The sequence below is a fragment of the Phoca vitulina genome, unplaced genomic scaffold (genome assembly GCF_004348235.1).
Source record: "Phoca vitulina isolate PV1807 unplaced genomic scaffold, GSC_HSeal_1.0 scaffold8, whole genome shotgun sequence".
Taxonomy (NCBI): Eukaryota; Metazoa; Chordata; class Mammalia; order Carnivora; family Phocidae; genus Phoca; species Phoca vitulina.
Genome location: NW_022589711.1, coordinates 63,097,254 through 63,110,021, shown reverse-complemented (window position 1 = coordinate 63,110,021; position 12,768 = coordinate 63,097,254).

Below are 12,768 nucleotides of genomic sequence, written 5' to 3'. Positions count from 1 at the left end.
TTCACTACAGCTTGGTGAGCTAGACTGAACTGAAACTGAACCAGTCTACTTTGTTGGACAGGTGCCAGGGATAAAGATCCAGCTGTTGGTACTGGGAAGAATGTTCAGTCGAGCAGGCAGAACACAGTAGTCAGGCAATATGTGAACCTATACAATTCAGGGTCCCAATAAATTGTCAGCCTCAGGGTGAATGTGACTGCTGGAACCTAGACACAGGTAACATTCAGAGAGTTGAGACAATACAAAAGAGGTTTCCAGTACCAGGAAAGCTGGTCACAGATAAAGCCCCAGCCTTGGATTGCAGTTTTAAAGGAGAGAGGTCAATTACCAAAAAAACTAATAAACTTTAAAAAAGGGTGGGGGAGCACCTGGCTGGCTCAGTTAGAAGAGCATACAACTCTTGATCTTGGAGTTGTGAGTTCAAGCCCCACATTGGGTGTAGAGTTCACTAAAAAAATAAACTAAAAAAAAATAAACAGAGGAGAGAGGTCAGGACCCATGGAGGTCTACAGGGACAGAACATTGTCATAGGCATTAACACAGAGGGGAACAGATGAAAAATGTTTTTATTTCTTGGTAAATTTTTTTAAAAGATTTATTTATTTATTTTAGAGAGAAAGAGAGAGAGTGTGTGTGGGGGGGGGGAAGGGCGAGGGAGAGGGAGAGAGAATCCTAAGCAGGCTTCATGCCCAGTGCACAGCCCAGAGCCTGAGGGAGGCTTGATCTCACGACCCTGAGATCGAGACCTGAGACGAAATCAAGAGTCAGATGCTTGACCGACTGCGCCACCAGGTGCCCAGGAAAACCAATGTTGAATCATAGTGAGACATGAACTGTATCTTGAGAAACTGTGTTCAAGGATGTAGGGGAGCTTGTTGACCCTAGAACAGGGAGTTCCTACTGCCCAAAAGGAGATTCTAGTTAAAGGCCAGGCATGGGAGATATGAGAATGGACAGAGCCAAGGTATGAAAGCGGGGGACTAGCAGAGAGGATATGTGGTTATATAATTACGGAAATAGATCATTACGCAAGTATGTTTGCCCTAATCTCTGCTTTTCTTTCTTTTCATGGGCATAGCTATTGTCTTTATACTTTAGTTTTATTTTATTTTTTTTAAAGATTTATTTTTTTGTTTTAGAGAGAGAGAGTGGAGGGAGGGGCAGAGGGAGAGAATCTCAGACTCCCTGCTGAGCTCAGAGCCCGGCGAAGGGCTCAATCCCATGACCCATGAGATCCTGACCTGAGCTGAAATTATGAGCAGGACAGTTAACCAACTGAGCCCCCAGGCACCCCTATACTTTAGTTTTAAAGGCAGAGAATATTAATGGTGTTTTTCTGTTAGTGTGTTAATCTAAACAAAATTATAAAGCAGATCAAGTGGATGACTAGATTAGAACTCCATCTTTAGTAGACAGAATAACGGTCCCCCTAAAGTTGTCCATAGCCTAATCCCTGAAGTCTGTGAATGTATTACCTTCCATGGCAACATGGACTTTGCAGATGTGATTAAGGTTAAGATTGGAACATTATCCTGGTTTACCTGGGCGAGCACTAGAATCCATATAAGACAGGCAGGAGGGTCAGACTTAGAAAAGGAGATATGTTGACAGAAACAGAACACAGTGATGTGAGACCATGAACCAAGGGATGCAGGCAGCCTCTAGACGCTGGAAAGGACAAGGAATGGATTCTGCCCTTGAGCCTCCAGAACAAACACAGCCCTACAAGCCCCTTGATCTGTTCCCCCTAAGACCTGATTTTGGGCTCTGACCTTCAGAAATGTAAGAGAAAAAAATTGTGCTGTTTTAAGCTATTAAGTTTTTGATACTCTGTTATAGCAGCAATAAAAAATTAATACAACACCTAAGGAGATGATTGAGGAGAATCCAGGCTTTGACTTCACAATGTTAGGAAAAGGCAAGAAAAGGAGGGCTGGAGTTAAATGGGAAAATAATAAGGAATTGTCATTTGCTATTCCTCATCTTTAAAATTCAATAGAAGTAGGGGTGCCCAGGTGGCTCATTCGGTTGAGCATCTGACTCTTGGTTTTGGCTCAGGTCATGATCTCAGGGTTGTGAGATTGTGCCCCAGGTGAGGCTCTGTGCTCATCAGGGAGTCTGCTTGAGATTCTCTCCCTCGCTCTCTGCCCCTCCTCCCACTCGCGCTCTCTCTCAAGTAAGTAAATACATCTTTAAAAAAATAAAATCCAATAGAAGTAACAGAAATAATAGCTAAATTCTCTCAGGAAAAAAATGCAATGGCTCTATGCTTCTACACAAATTCCAGGGTGTTCTGAAGTTACGTTTGTTAGTTTGCAAAGAGAATTGGAAATTCCTCCTGGAAAGGTTCAATGAAAGAGAGTTGTAAATGATGAAAGAGAAGTTAAAAGAAAATAAATACTGCATTTTAGAAATAGCTATTCCAAAAACAACAACAACAAAACCAGAAAAAAAGTTATTCCATGCATTTTTGTTTTGTAAGGTAATTCTATACTGTTTATGAGGAAATGGATTCTTAGCACCAATAAAACTTGTGACAGTAAATTCTCATAAACTTCAAGAAAGAATATTTTTTAAAAATTTAAGGAAAATTCCACTTTGTCCTATAAATTATTATACTGTAGTGTCAACCTCTAGGTCTTCTGAATCATTAAAAAATAGCTAATTGTAGGAGTGCCTGGCTATTTCAGTCAGTAAAGCATGTGGCTCTGGGTCTTGGGGTCATGAGTTTGAGCCCCATGTTGGGTGTAGAGATTACTTAAAGAAAAACAGCTAATTGTAAGAGTTAATTTTATTAATATAGATGCATCCTTCTCACCTCTCTCCCTGGTGCTCCCAGATCTTTTCTTGGATGGTATTTGAGGCTTGCTGTGATTTAATTCAGGCATTTGAAAGTACGTGCAAGGCATTACTCCAGAGGGCTAATTGGATTTTTCTTACATAATGGATTTTTTTTTCCTGAGTGAAAAATACACATGTATACAAACTCCGTACACTGAGAACTATTTGAAGAAGAATTTAATTGGGCAATGATTCTGTTCGCCTTTCCAAGCTGGTGACCACACAACAAACAAGGCAAGCCAAGAGTTAAAAAGTTGTAGGTAAGTGTGTGAGACAAGTTGGAAGGCATGAGCAAGTATGGAGTCCTAGAGGTTAGCACTCTGAGAGTGCAGCTGTATTTGACTAGCTGGGGGGCACAGGCAGAGTCCCGGGGAGGCCGAGGGGGAGAGCCAGGCCAGGTAGGCCCCAAGTTGGGTGCTTCAGTCAGAATTCGGAGTTAGCAGGGAGATAAAGGAATTCAGCCAGAGCCTGGAAAGATCAACTCAGTCACCAGCCCCTGGAGCACAGTCAGGACAGGGCAGCTGAGCCGTGGGCAGCCACTATCCCCTGCCTGCTTTGGTTTCAAGCGGTTTTCCTGATGTAAATGGGAAGAAGATAAACAGACCCATCCAAGTATTGAAGAATACAGCTGAGGGTTAGATATTCTGAAACAAACAAACAAACAAAAAACCCAGCAAAATCCTCCAGCCCCTAGTAGCTCTGGGTTGGTATTTTAACAAAAGTGAACTACCCACGTTTCTGTGCAAGATACTAAAGGCAAAAATCATAAAGGAAAAGATTGACGTATTCATATCAATGTCAATATAAAAATTTTTAACTTTTTTTTTAAAGATTTTATTTATTTATTTGACAGAGAGAGACAGCTAGAGAGGGAACACAAGCAGGGGGAGTGGGAGAGGGAGAAGCAGGCTTCCCGCCGAACAGGGAGCCCGATGCGGGGCTTGATCCCAGGACCCTGGGATCATGACCTGAGCTGAAGGCAGACGCTTAATGACTGAGCCACCCAGGCACCCCCAAAATTTTAAACTTCTATATGTCAATAAATATTCACAAAGACGCAAAGACATAAACATTCAAGATATTTATAACTCAAGATAAAACCATCGTTTATATGAATACTTATAACTGCAGAAAATTAGACATGATTGAAATGTCAATCAAAAGACAATTGCTGAAATTATGAAATATCCTGACGTTGAAATTTGAAGGCTTTCTTTTTCGTAAAATGCCAGATAATAAATATTTTAGGCTTGTGGGTCATGAAGTCCCTTTTGTAACTACTCAATTCTGCAGTTGTAGCACAAAAACCACCATAGACAATCAGGAAACAAAAAAGCATAGGCTGTTCCAATAAAACTTTATTTACAAAAATATGTGGCCAACCCACGGGTTATAGTTTGCTAATCCCTCTTCTAAACAATAATTTTTGTAAAAATTAGGTAAATCTATATATAATACTATGGAAACCTGTTTAAATTACATTAAGCAAAAAAATGCATATTTCAGAATAGGATGTGTACTTATATAGTATGTTATTTTATTAAATATTTTATACATCAAATTTATATAAATAAAATTATGTATAACTGTATATGATTATATATTAAGGTAGTGTAGTTACATACAAAATTGTATCTGTATCCTCATGTAGATAAAGAGAGAGTTCAAGCAAAGGAAAAAAGCCTAAAATAATATGTACCAAAATGTTAACCTGGAGATCGATATCCCAACTTAGGATTGTAAAATTATTTTCCTGGTGTAAAATTTTAAATGAGTTTTTAAAAATAATAATTGTTAAAACAAATTTATGGCACAAAACGAAATATTAAAAATGTACATATGACTACTAGTTATGTACAACTGTTTTCATTTCTCTGTTCTCTTTCAATCCTTATCTGCATTATATGTTTGTCAAAGTGTGTATTTTTTTCTGATTTTCTTTGCCTTATTCCTATCGTAACCTCAGAGTCAGCAGTTTGCCACAACCACAGTTCAATAAATGTTAGTTAACAGCTGTGATTATGATCGTAGTGATAATGATGTGAAGTAGAGCAATTTTAGGTAAAGTGTTTTTTTTTTAAAGATTTTATTTATTTGAGAGAGAGAGAATGAGAGAGAGAGAGCACATGAGAGGGGGGAGGGTCAGAGGGAGAAGCAGACTCCCTGCCGACCAGGGAGCCTGATGCGGAACTCGATCCAGGGACTCCGGGATCATGACCTGAGCAGAAGGCAGCCGCTTAACCAACTGAGCCACCCAGGTGCCCTAGGTAAAGTTGTTTAACAAGGCTTCTTGGGAAAAACTAGCAATTGCATTCACAAAGTTTACTGTCAAATGTTACTCAGGAACCTTTCAGAAGGGATAAAATCCTTCATAATCTCTTTGTTCAGATGTCCCAGGGGATAGACACCAAAAAGTTTCCCAGAGCATTACGATCTCCTTGTTTCTTACTATAGCCCCGTTGGCACAGTGGGAATGACTTTGATGCTTCTAACAGCTGACGGAACGATACGAAATGATCAAAGGTTTAGCTTGTGAATTATTCTGCTTGCTTTTGTCATCCAGAGTCTAGAGCCCCGAAAATGTATTCCCGGGTTTGGTGCACCACTGATGGTACAAGGAGTAAAATCAGAGGCTTTTCAATCCCTGTGTGAATTTATCAAAGTCTGACAGTTGATAAAGTGAGTAATCTTAGAGTGGCATAATATGATTCCATACAAACTATATGAGGTAAAGGGAGGGTGGGAAAGGAGGCTGGACTCCAGAATCACACCTCATTGTACTGATTATGTACAAAAGGCTAATTATGACCCAGTTTAATGCTCAAATTCTTCAATGTTTGGGTTTTTCCATCTGGATGTGGGCACTTTTGACATTTTTATCAGAAGTCAACAAACATAACGGTAATTTTAAATGCAGATTTTCTTATAGTCTGTTTAGGTAGCGCTGGAAGATGGCAGTTATTTGAATTATCTGCAAAGACCGATGGTTTTGTAATTAACGAGTCCTCTGTTTCTGATATATTTTTTTTCTAAAACTTGGATCTCCCCCTACCTGCCAAAGAACCAGAACAAAAAAACACCTTCTCACACCTACCAACAAAACAAACCCTAGAAGCTGTTCCCTGGCTAGAGCCAGAGTGCATACTGCAATTAAAATGGGAGTACCACCTATTGGGTGTGCCAAATGCTTTCTCTTTTCTTTGTGACTGTCTTATTCATATGCCAGAGTGGAGATAAAAGACTTTAAATGAAAGGATTGCACAACCACCGCCCACATCTTTGCAAGCTTTGGTGGAAGCCAAACGTAAGTGAACATTTGGGATCTGCTCTCCAAGTAGCAACTGGAATGTGTTAGCAGCCATTTTCATAGAATGTGGGACCTGTTAGAGGCCTTGAGTGGAACCACAGCTCATTTCTCCTTGTATTCTCGGTGCCTGGCCTAGAGCGGGTGCTCGATAAATTAAGTGATCAAAGATTCAGTTTGATTTGTCATCCAGAGTCTAGAGCCTCTAAAATGTACTCCTGGATCTGGTAGGCCATTAATGGTACAGTTAATATAATCAGGGGCTCTGCCTAAACAGCTAATGAATGAATGAAACATCTTATATAAAAACTCCATCTTGACAGAAGTTTGATAAAGTTCTATGCTGGTGAGGTTTGGAGGAAAAAGTATACTCCCAAACATGTTAATGGATGAATGTAAATTGTACAACCTCTGAGTAATTTAGCAATGACCATTGAAAGAAATGAATGTACCCTGTGACCCAGCAATTCCACTTCTGGGAGTCCATCCTGCATAAAAACTCTCTCACATATGCGTACAGGAAAGAATAGTCATTGCAACATTCTTTATACCAGCAGAAGACTAAAAACAACTTAATGTCTGTGTATAGAGAATCGGTAAAATAAATTATGGTATATACATATAATGGAATTCTGTCTGATGTTAAAATGAATAATATAGAATTACACGTACCAACATGGAATGATTGCCAAGATAACATGGTTGAGTGAAAAAAGTCAGGTGCAAAACAGCGTGTTCAGTATGTTACTGTGTGTAAATAAACAAAAAACAAAAAAGGTAGGGGAAGGGATACACATATATGCTTTTACTTGAGAAAACTATCTCTGGAAGGTTAGAAAAGAAACTGGTAAGAGTGGGTCAATCGGGTGGAGAAACCAAGGAATTTCAAGGATTGGAGGGAGGGAGACTTGCTTTTTTCACTCTTTTTTTTTTTTTTCTTAAGATTTTTCTTTATTTATTTGAGAGAGAGAGAGAGAGAGAGAGAGCATGGGAGGGGGCAGAGGGAGAGGGAGAAGCAGACTCCCCGCTGAGCAGGGAGCTCAACCTGGGGCTCAATCCCAAGACCCTGAGATTATGACCTGAGCCGAAGGCAGACTCTAACTGACTGAGCCACCCAGGCGCCCTGCTTTTTTCACCCCTTTGTATTGTTTCAGTTTCTAGCTGTGTGTATAAACTAGCTACTAAGATATTTTAAATAAAAATGCTCAAAAGTAAACATCTTAAAATTAGTTTCCAAAGAGAATGCTTTTTAAAACTCACCATAGTGTGAGTTACCATTTATATCAGGAAAGTTGCAAGGGTGGGGGGGAGTGATATATCTACATAATTACTCATAGAAGCAAAGAACATCTCTGAAGAGGAGAATGGGGCAGCTGAGGACACAGGTAGAGGAGAGTCTATGTCTTTGTACCTTTTGATTAAAAAAAAATATGTGTATGTGTATATATATATATAATAAAAATTAAAATTGCTTTTGTTTTTAAAGTTTACAAGAAGTGGGACACCTCGGTGGCTCAGTCGGTTAGGTGTCAGACTCTTGGTTTCGCCTCAGGTCATGATCTCATGGGTCATGAGATCAAGCGTCAGGCTCCCTACTGAGTGCAGAGTCTGCTTGACAGTCTCTCTCCCTCTCCCTTCTTCTCCCTCTGCCCCTTCCCCTGTGCACTCTCTCTCTCAAATAAAAAAATAAACCTTAAAAAAAAAAAGATAAAGTTTATGAGAGGTGTAGAGGAAGTGGAAAGGAAAAGGTATCTTAGGAAGTAGGAACAGCATGTTTGGTACGGTCGGATAGCACTAGTTTCAAATCCTGGCTCTTTCAATAGCTGTGTGATATTGGGCAACTTGCTGAAATCTCTGGGCTTCTTATGAAAAAACCCTCACGGGGAATGTTGTGTAGATTACCTAGAAAATACTACATATAAAGTGCATTTGTAGTCGTTATTATCATATGGCAGATGAACTTCTTCATATTCCAAAAACAGTTTCAAGGGTTCTAAAGAAGCAATACAGAACAAGAACCTTGGACTCGGTTCAGTGTTACTACGTGGGGTGTGTAACAGTCCCATAACATGGCACTGGCACTGACCTAGATCAGCAGGAAGCCCAGGATTGGCCCAGCAGTGACCCCAGGGGGCATGGTGCCACTTCATAGCACCAGTTAATTAAATGTTGACAGTGTTTGCTTGTGCTGTGATTTCTGAAAAGAGCTATCTCAAATAAGCAAAGAGATTTTTAGAGTGATTATGAAAAAAAGCAACAAAGACTTATAAAATCCACAGAACATCTAGCACTTCATCTTCCTTTCTTTCCTTATTTGTCTTTTCAGGATCACATTGTTAATACTATGACATATCTATTGGCATGTTATAAAGGTACCAGCTAGAACCACATATTTTTCATTTGCTTCGTTGTCTACCTAGGTCATATTATTTGGAATGGATAGCAGAGCTCTTACTACTCTAATGGCAAGCAGGCATATAAATCTGATCGATCATATTTCTATTGGTGAAAAACTCTAGACTCCAGGTATTTATCCTTTATCCCGGTAGTGCTTATATTTTTGGAATTTCAATAAATGGAGTTGTACTTACAATGACTCCTTATACACAGACATATCTCCACAAAACTGTTTACATTGAAATTAGTTTTTGGTAATTGCTAATGTCACATATTATGCATGAAAGTAATTCTAAATGTATATGAATTGTTGTGTCATTCTTTTTAACAAATGATAATCTCCTGAATGTGTTTCCTAACTTACATTAGGAAGTTGCAATTTCTTTTCAACTCTGAGACTGATAAAGGCTGAGACAGGACAAGATGGATAATATTTTGTAACAACTGCTGTGATTCCATCATCTGAAATCTGACAGAGTTGGTGAAAAAGGAGTGCATCTTGTGCGCGCCGGTGCAGCATTAAGAGAATGGAAGACCAGTGACCCAGTGAGGATAAACCAAGTATTGCACCGGGTACACAGAGGAAATTCTTGCCGCTTGAAAATTACAAAGGATTTCTGAAAGGACACTAATTTTTATTGATCTGGATTCAGAGGCAACCACTGCGCATCTACTAAGGGCTCAATAAGTTTACATACATGTTACTTCAATATCTTTTTATTTTTAGGTTGATAGAAGGAGAATGCTGGCTCAAGCGGGAAAATTGCAAGCATTGATTGCTTGGGTATGTTATGCCCTCGAGAAATGGCATACAGACAATAACCTTGAATTGCTGTTGTTTTTGTTGTTTTTTTAACCCGACTAGCTATCAGTAATGTTAATGTAGGCTGAGCAAAGACTTTAGGGAAAACATGTTAGGCTACAGAGGAGAAATATTAACGCCAAAAAAAAAACCACAAACAACCCCAAAAAACCCTCACGTGTTTTATATTTTACGAAGTAGACTTTGCTGGGTCAGTATTTTTCTTTTAATGTATTTTCTACCAATTTTCCTAATTATGAAGAATGGAAAACAACAAGCTGCCACAGTATAAGTCTTGCCAAAAAGGAAACAATGTCATTACCGAGGATGCACAGTTCCCTGACATTGTTCTCTTGGGATACAGAATAGTTTTCCTTTTTCAATAGTCCTTTCCTCCGGCAATTCAATACATTAAGGCCAACAATCTTAGTACCCTATAACAATTTGGCTGATTAAAATTTATGAAAGACTTAGGGCACCTGGGTGGCTCAGATGGTTAGGCGTCTGCCTTCAGCTCGGGTCGTGATCCCAGGGTCCTGGGATCGAGTTCCGCATCGGGCTCCCTGCTAGGTGGGGAGCCTGCTTCTCCCTCTGCCTCTGCCTCTCTGTCTCTGACTCTCATGAATAAATAAATTTAAAAAAACATTTAAAAAAAATTTATGAAAGACTTAAGTGTGCACTTTTATCTGCATTAACATGTCATTAGTCAAGACATATCAAATGACTCTGAAGTTCAGTTCGTTTGAAGTTCATTACGATGGTTTATTATCATATAAAGTAACATGTCCAGTGATACATCAAGAGAATAAGTTGACTTGAAATTATGGATGAATGATCTGTTTTCTAATATCGTTTCAAATTATCAAATGAAGCAAAGCCCTTATTTTAAACAAAAACAGCTAAGAATGACTTTCCAGTATTTTCTCAAGCTGTCTTCTTTGTGTTGTCATTCTGAAGATTCCCCTGCACTCCACTGTGTTCTTTATGAGTGGAGACATTCATAGCATCCCAGGCCTCCCTGAAGGCTAGCAGTGTGTCCTCATTAACCTTACTGAATTGTTTTGTTTTCCGGCGAACTCTGAACTAGTAGGACAAATATATTACTTTTTCAACCCAACTCTACATGTATGGGAGAGGTTGGAGATAGTATTGATGAGAGATATCAATACATATAACCTACTTAAGTTGGTATATATGAATTCCTATGCATTTAAATTGTGAACAGATTTAAATGAATTACTGTGTATTATGAACACAAATAGTATTGCTTCAATGTTTAATTATTACCAAAGTATCACATATTTTATAGTTCGTCAGCTTTATTAGTCAAACACAGCATAAAACCACAGAGTGGAAATGGAAATGTTTTTTGGGATTTGATATGTATCTATATAGTGAGAGCTATAATCATGGGACAACAGTTAACACAGAGTACTTAGTGTCCTGTGCTAGATGTGTTAAATGCAGTATCTTAGGGGTTGGTAAACTCTTTATACAAGGGGTCTGATAGTAAATATGCTCTTCAGCTTAGTGTCATAGTCTCTGTCATAACTACTAAATTTGGCTTTACAGAGCAAAAACAGCCATAAGCGAATAAGCAATAAGCCTCGCTGTGTTCTAGTGAAGCTCAGTTTATGGTCATTGAAATGCGAATTTCATATAATTTTCACATGTCACAAAATATTATTCTTAAAAATATTTTTATAAACCATTTAAAAATGGGGGTGCCTGGGTTGCTCAGTCGGTTGAGGGTTGGACTCTTGATTTCAGCTCAGGTCATGATCTCGGGGTCCTGGAATTGGCCCCACAGTGTGCTGTGTGCTAAAGTGGGGAGTCTGCTTGAGATTCTCTCTCTCCCTCGCCCTCTCCCTCTGCCCTTCCCACCTCTCGCACTCTCTCTCTAAAATGAATAAATAAATCTTAAAAAAAATGGGGGTGCCCGGGTGGCTTAGTCAGTTGAGTGACCAACTCTTGGTTTCAGCTCAGGTCCTGATCTCAGGGTCCTCAGATGGAGCCTGCTTGGGGCTCCCCACTCAGCTGGCAGTCTGCTTAAAATTCTCTCCCTCTACCCCTCCCCCCACCCCAACCCCACTAGTGCGTGCCCACACTCTCTCTCACTCTAAAATAAATAAATCTTAGGGACGCTTGTTTGGCTCAGTCGGTTAAGCCTCTGCCTTCAGCTCAAGTCATGATCCCAGGGTTCTGGGATCGAGTTCCGCATCGGGCTCCCTGCTCAGCAAGGAGTCAGCTGCTCTCTCTGCCTGCTGCTCCCCCTGCTTGTGCTCTCTCTTTCTCTGACAAATAAATAAAATCTTAAAACATTATTTATTTTATAAAGATTTATTTATTTATTTATTTATTTATTTATTTATTTATTTTAGAGAGAGAGCGCACAAGCAGAAGGGGCAGAGGGAGAGGGAGAGAGAAACTCAAGCCGACTTGGCACTCAGAGCAGAGCCCCAGGCAGGGCTTCATCTCATGACCCTGAGATCAGGACCTGAGCCGAAACCAAGAGTCGGTCACTTAACTGACTGTGCCACCCAAGTGCCCTTCCAAAAAACCATTTAAAAGTGGAATAAGCTTTCTTAGCTCACAGGCCACACAAAAACAGAAAGTACCTTGGACGTGGCCATGGGGCTATGGTTTGCTGACCTCTGCATTATCTCATTGGGTTACTGGGGTTTTCCTAAATGATCAGATATACTGAGATTGTACTGTTAAGCGAATGGGAAAGTTTTCTCACTAGCCTTGTTCCTCACCCTGCTATAACCTTCTGCCACGCTGCTGGCACTAAGACTTATAGGGCTTTATTCCATTGTTCCTAAGGTTAAGAGCGGCCTCTATGTCTAGACTCTAGACAAATCAACTAAAGAACTGCTTTCAACTGTAAGAGTATACAGTCCATCTTAAGGATTTGAATTGGAGTAACATGACCAGATTTGGGAGTTTTTATAGGTTGAGCTGCTTGCAATGTGGCCAAGAGGCAAGGCAATTAAGTTGTTGCAGTAATTCAGGGAGAAAGACAATGGCGACGCGGACTGGGCTGGTAAAAATAGGAGACTAAGAACAGTAGACAGACTGGATATGTATTTAGTATTAGGTACTCGCTTGGATGAGGATTGTTTTACATTTGTCTCACAGGATAAAAGAAACTGATGATACAGTGCTACCTAAATTTAGTTAGGAAAGTATATAGTATATCATCTTTCTTCTTTTAATTATTAATAACCATTTCAAAAACTGCAGGATCCTATCGGTTTGTCTGATTTACTGTTTCCCTACCCCAAAATTGAGCATAACATTTTAATTTTTTTAACATAAAAGTTAGCTGAAAGTACATTTTCTGGGAAAAAAAAATTTTGCATTCTCCACAGTCTAAAACTAGGAATCGCTGCGTGGAGACACTTTATATTTCTAGACTGTT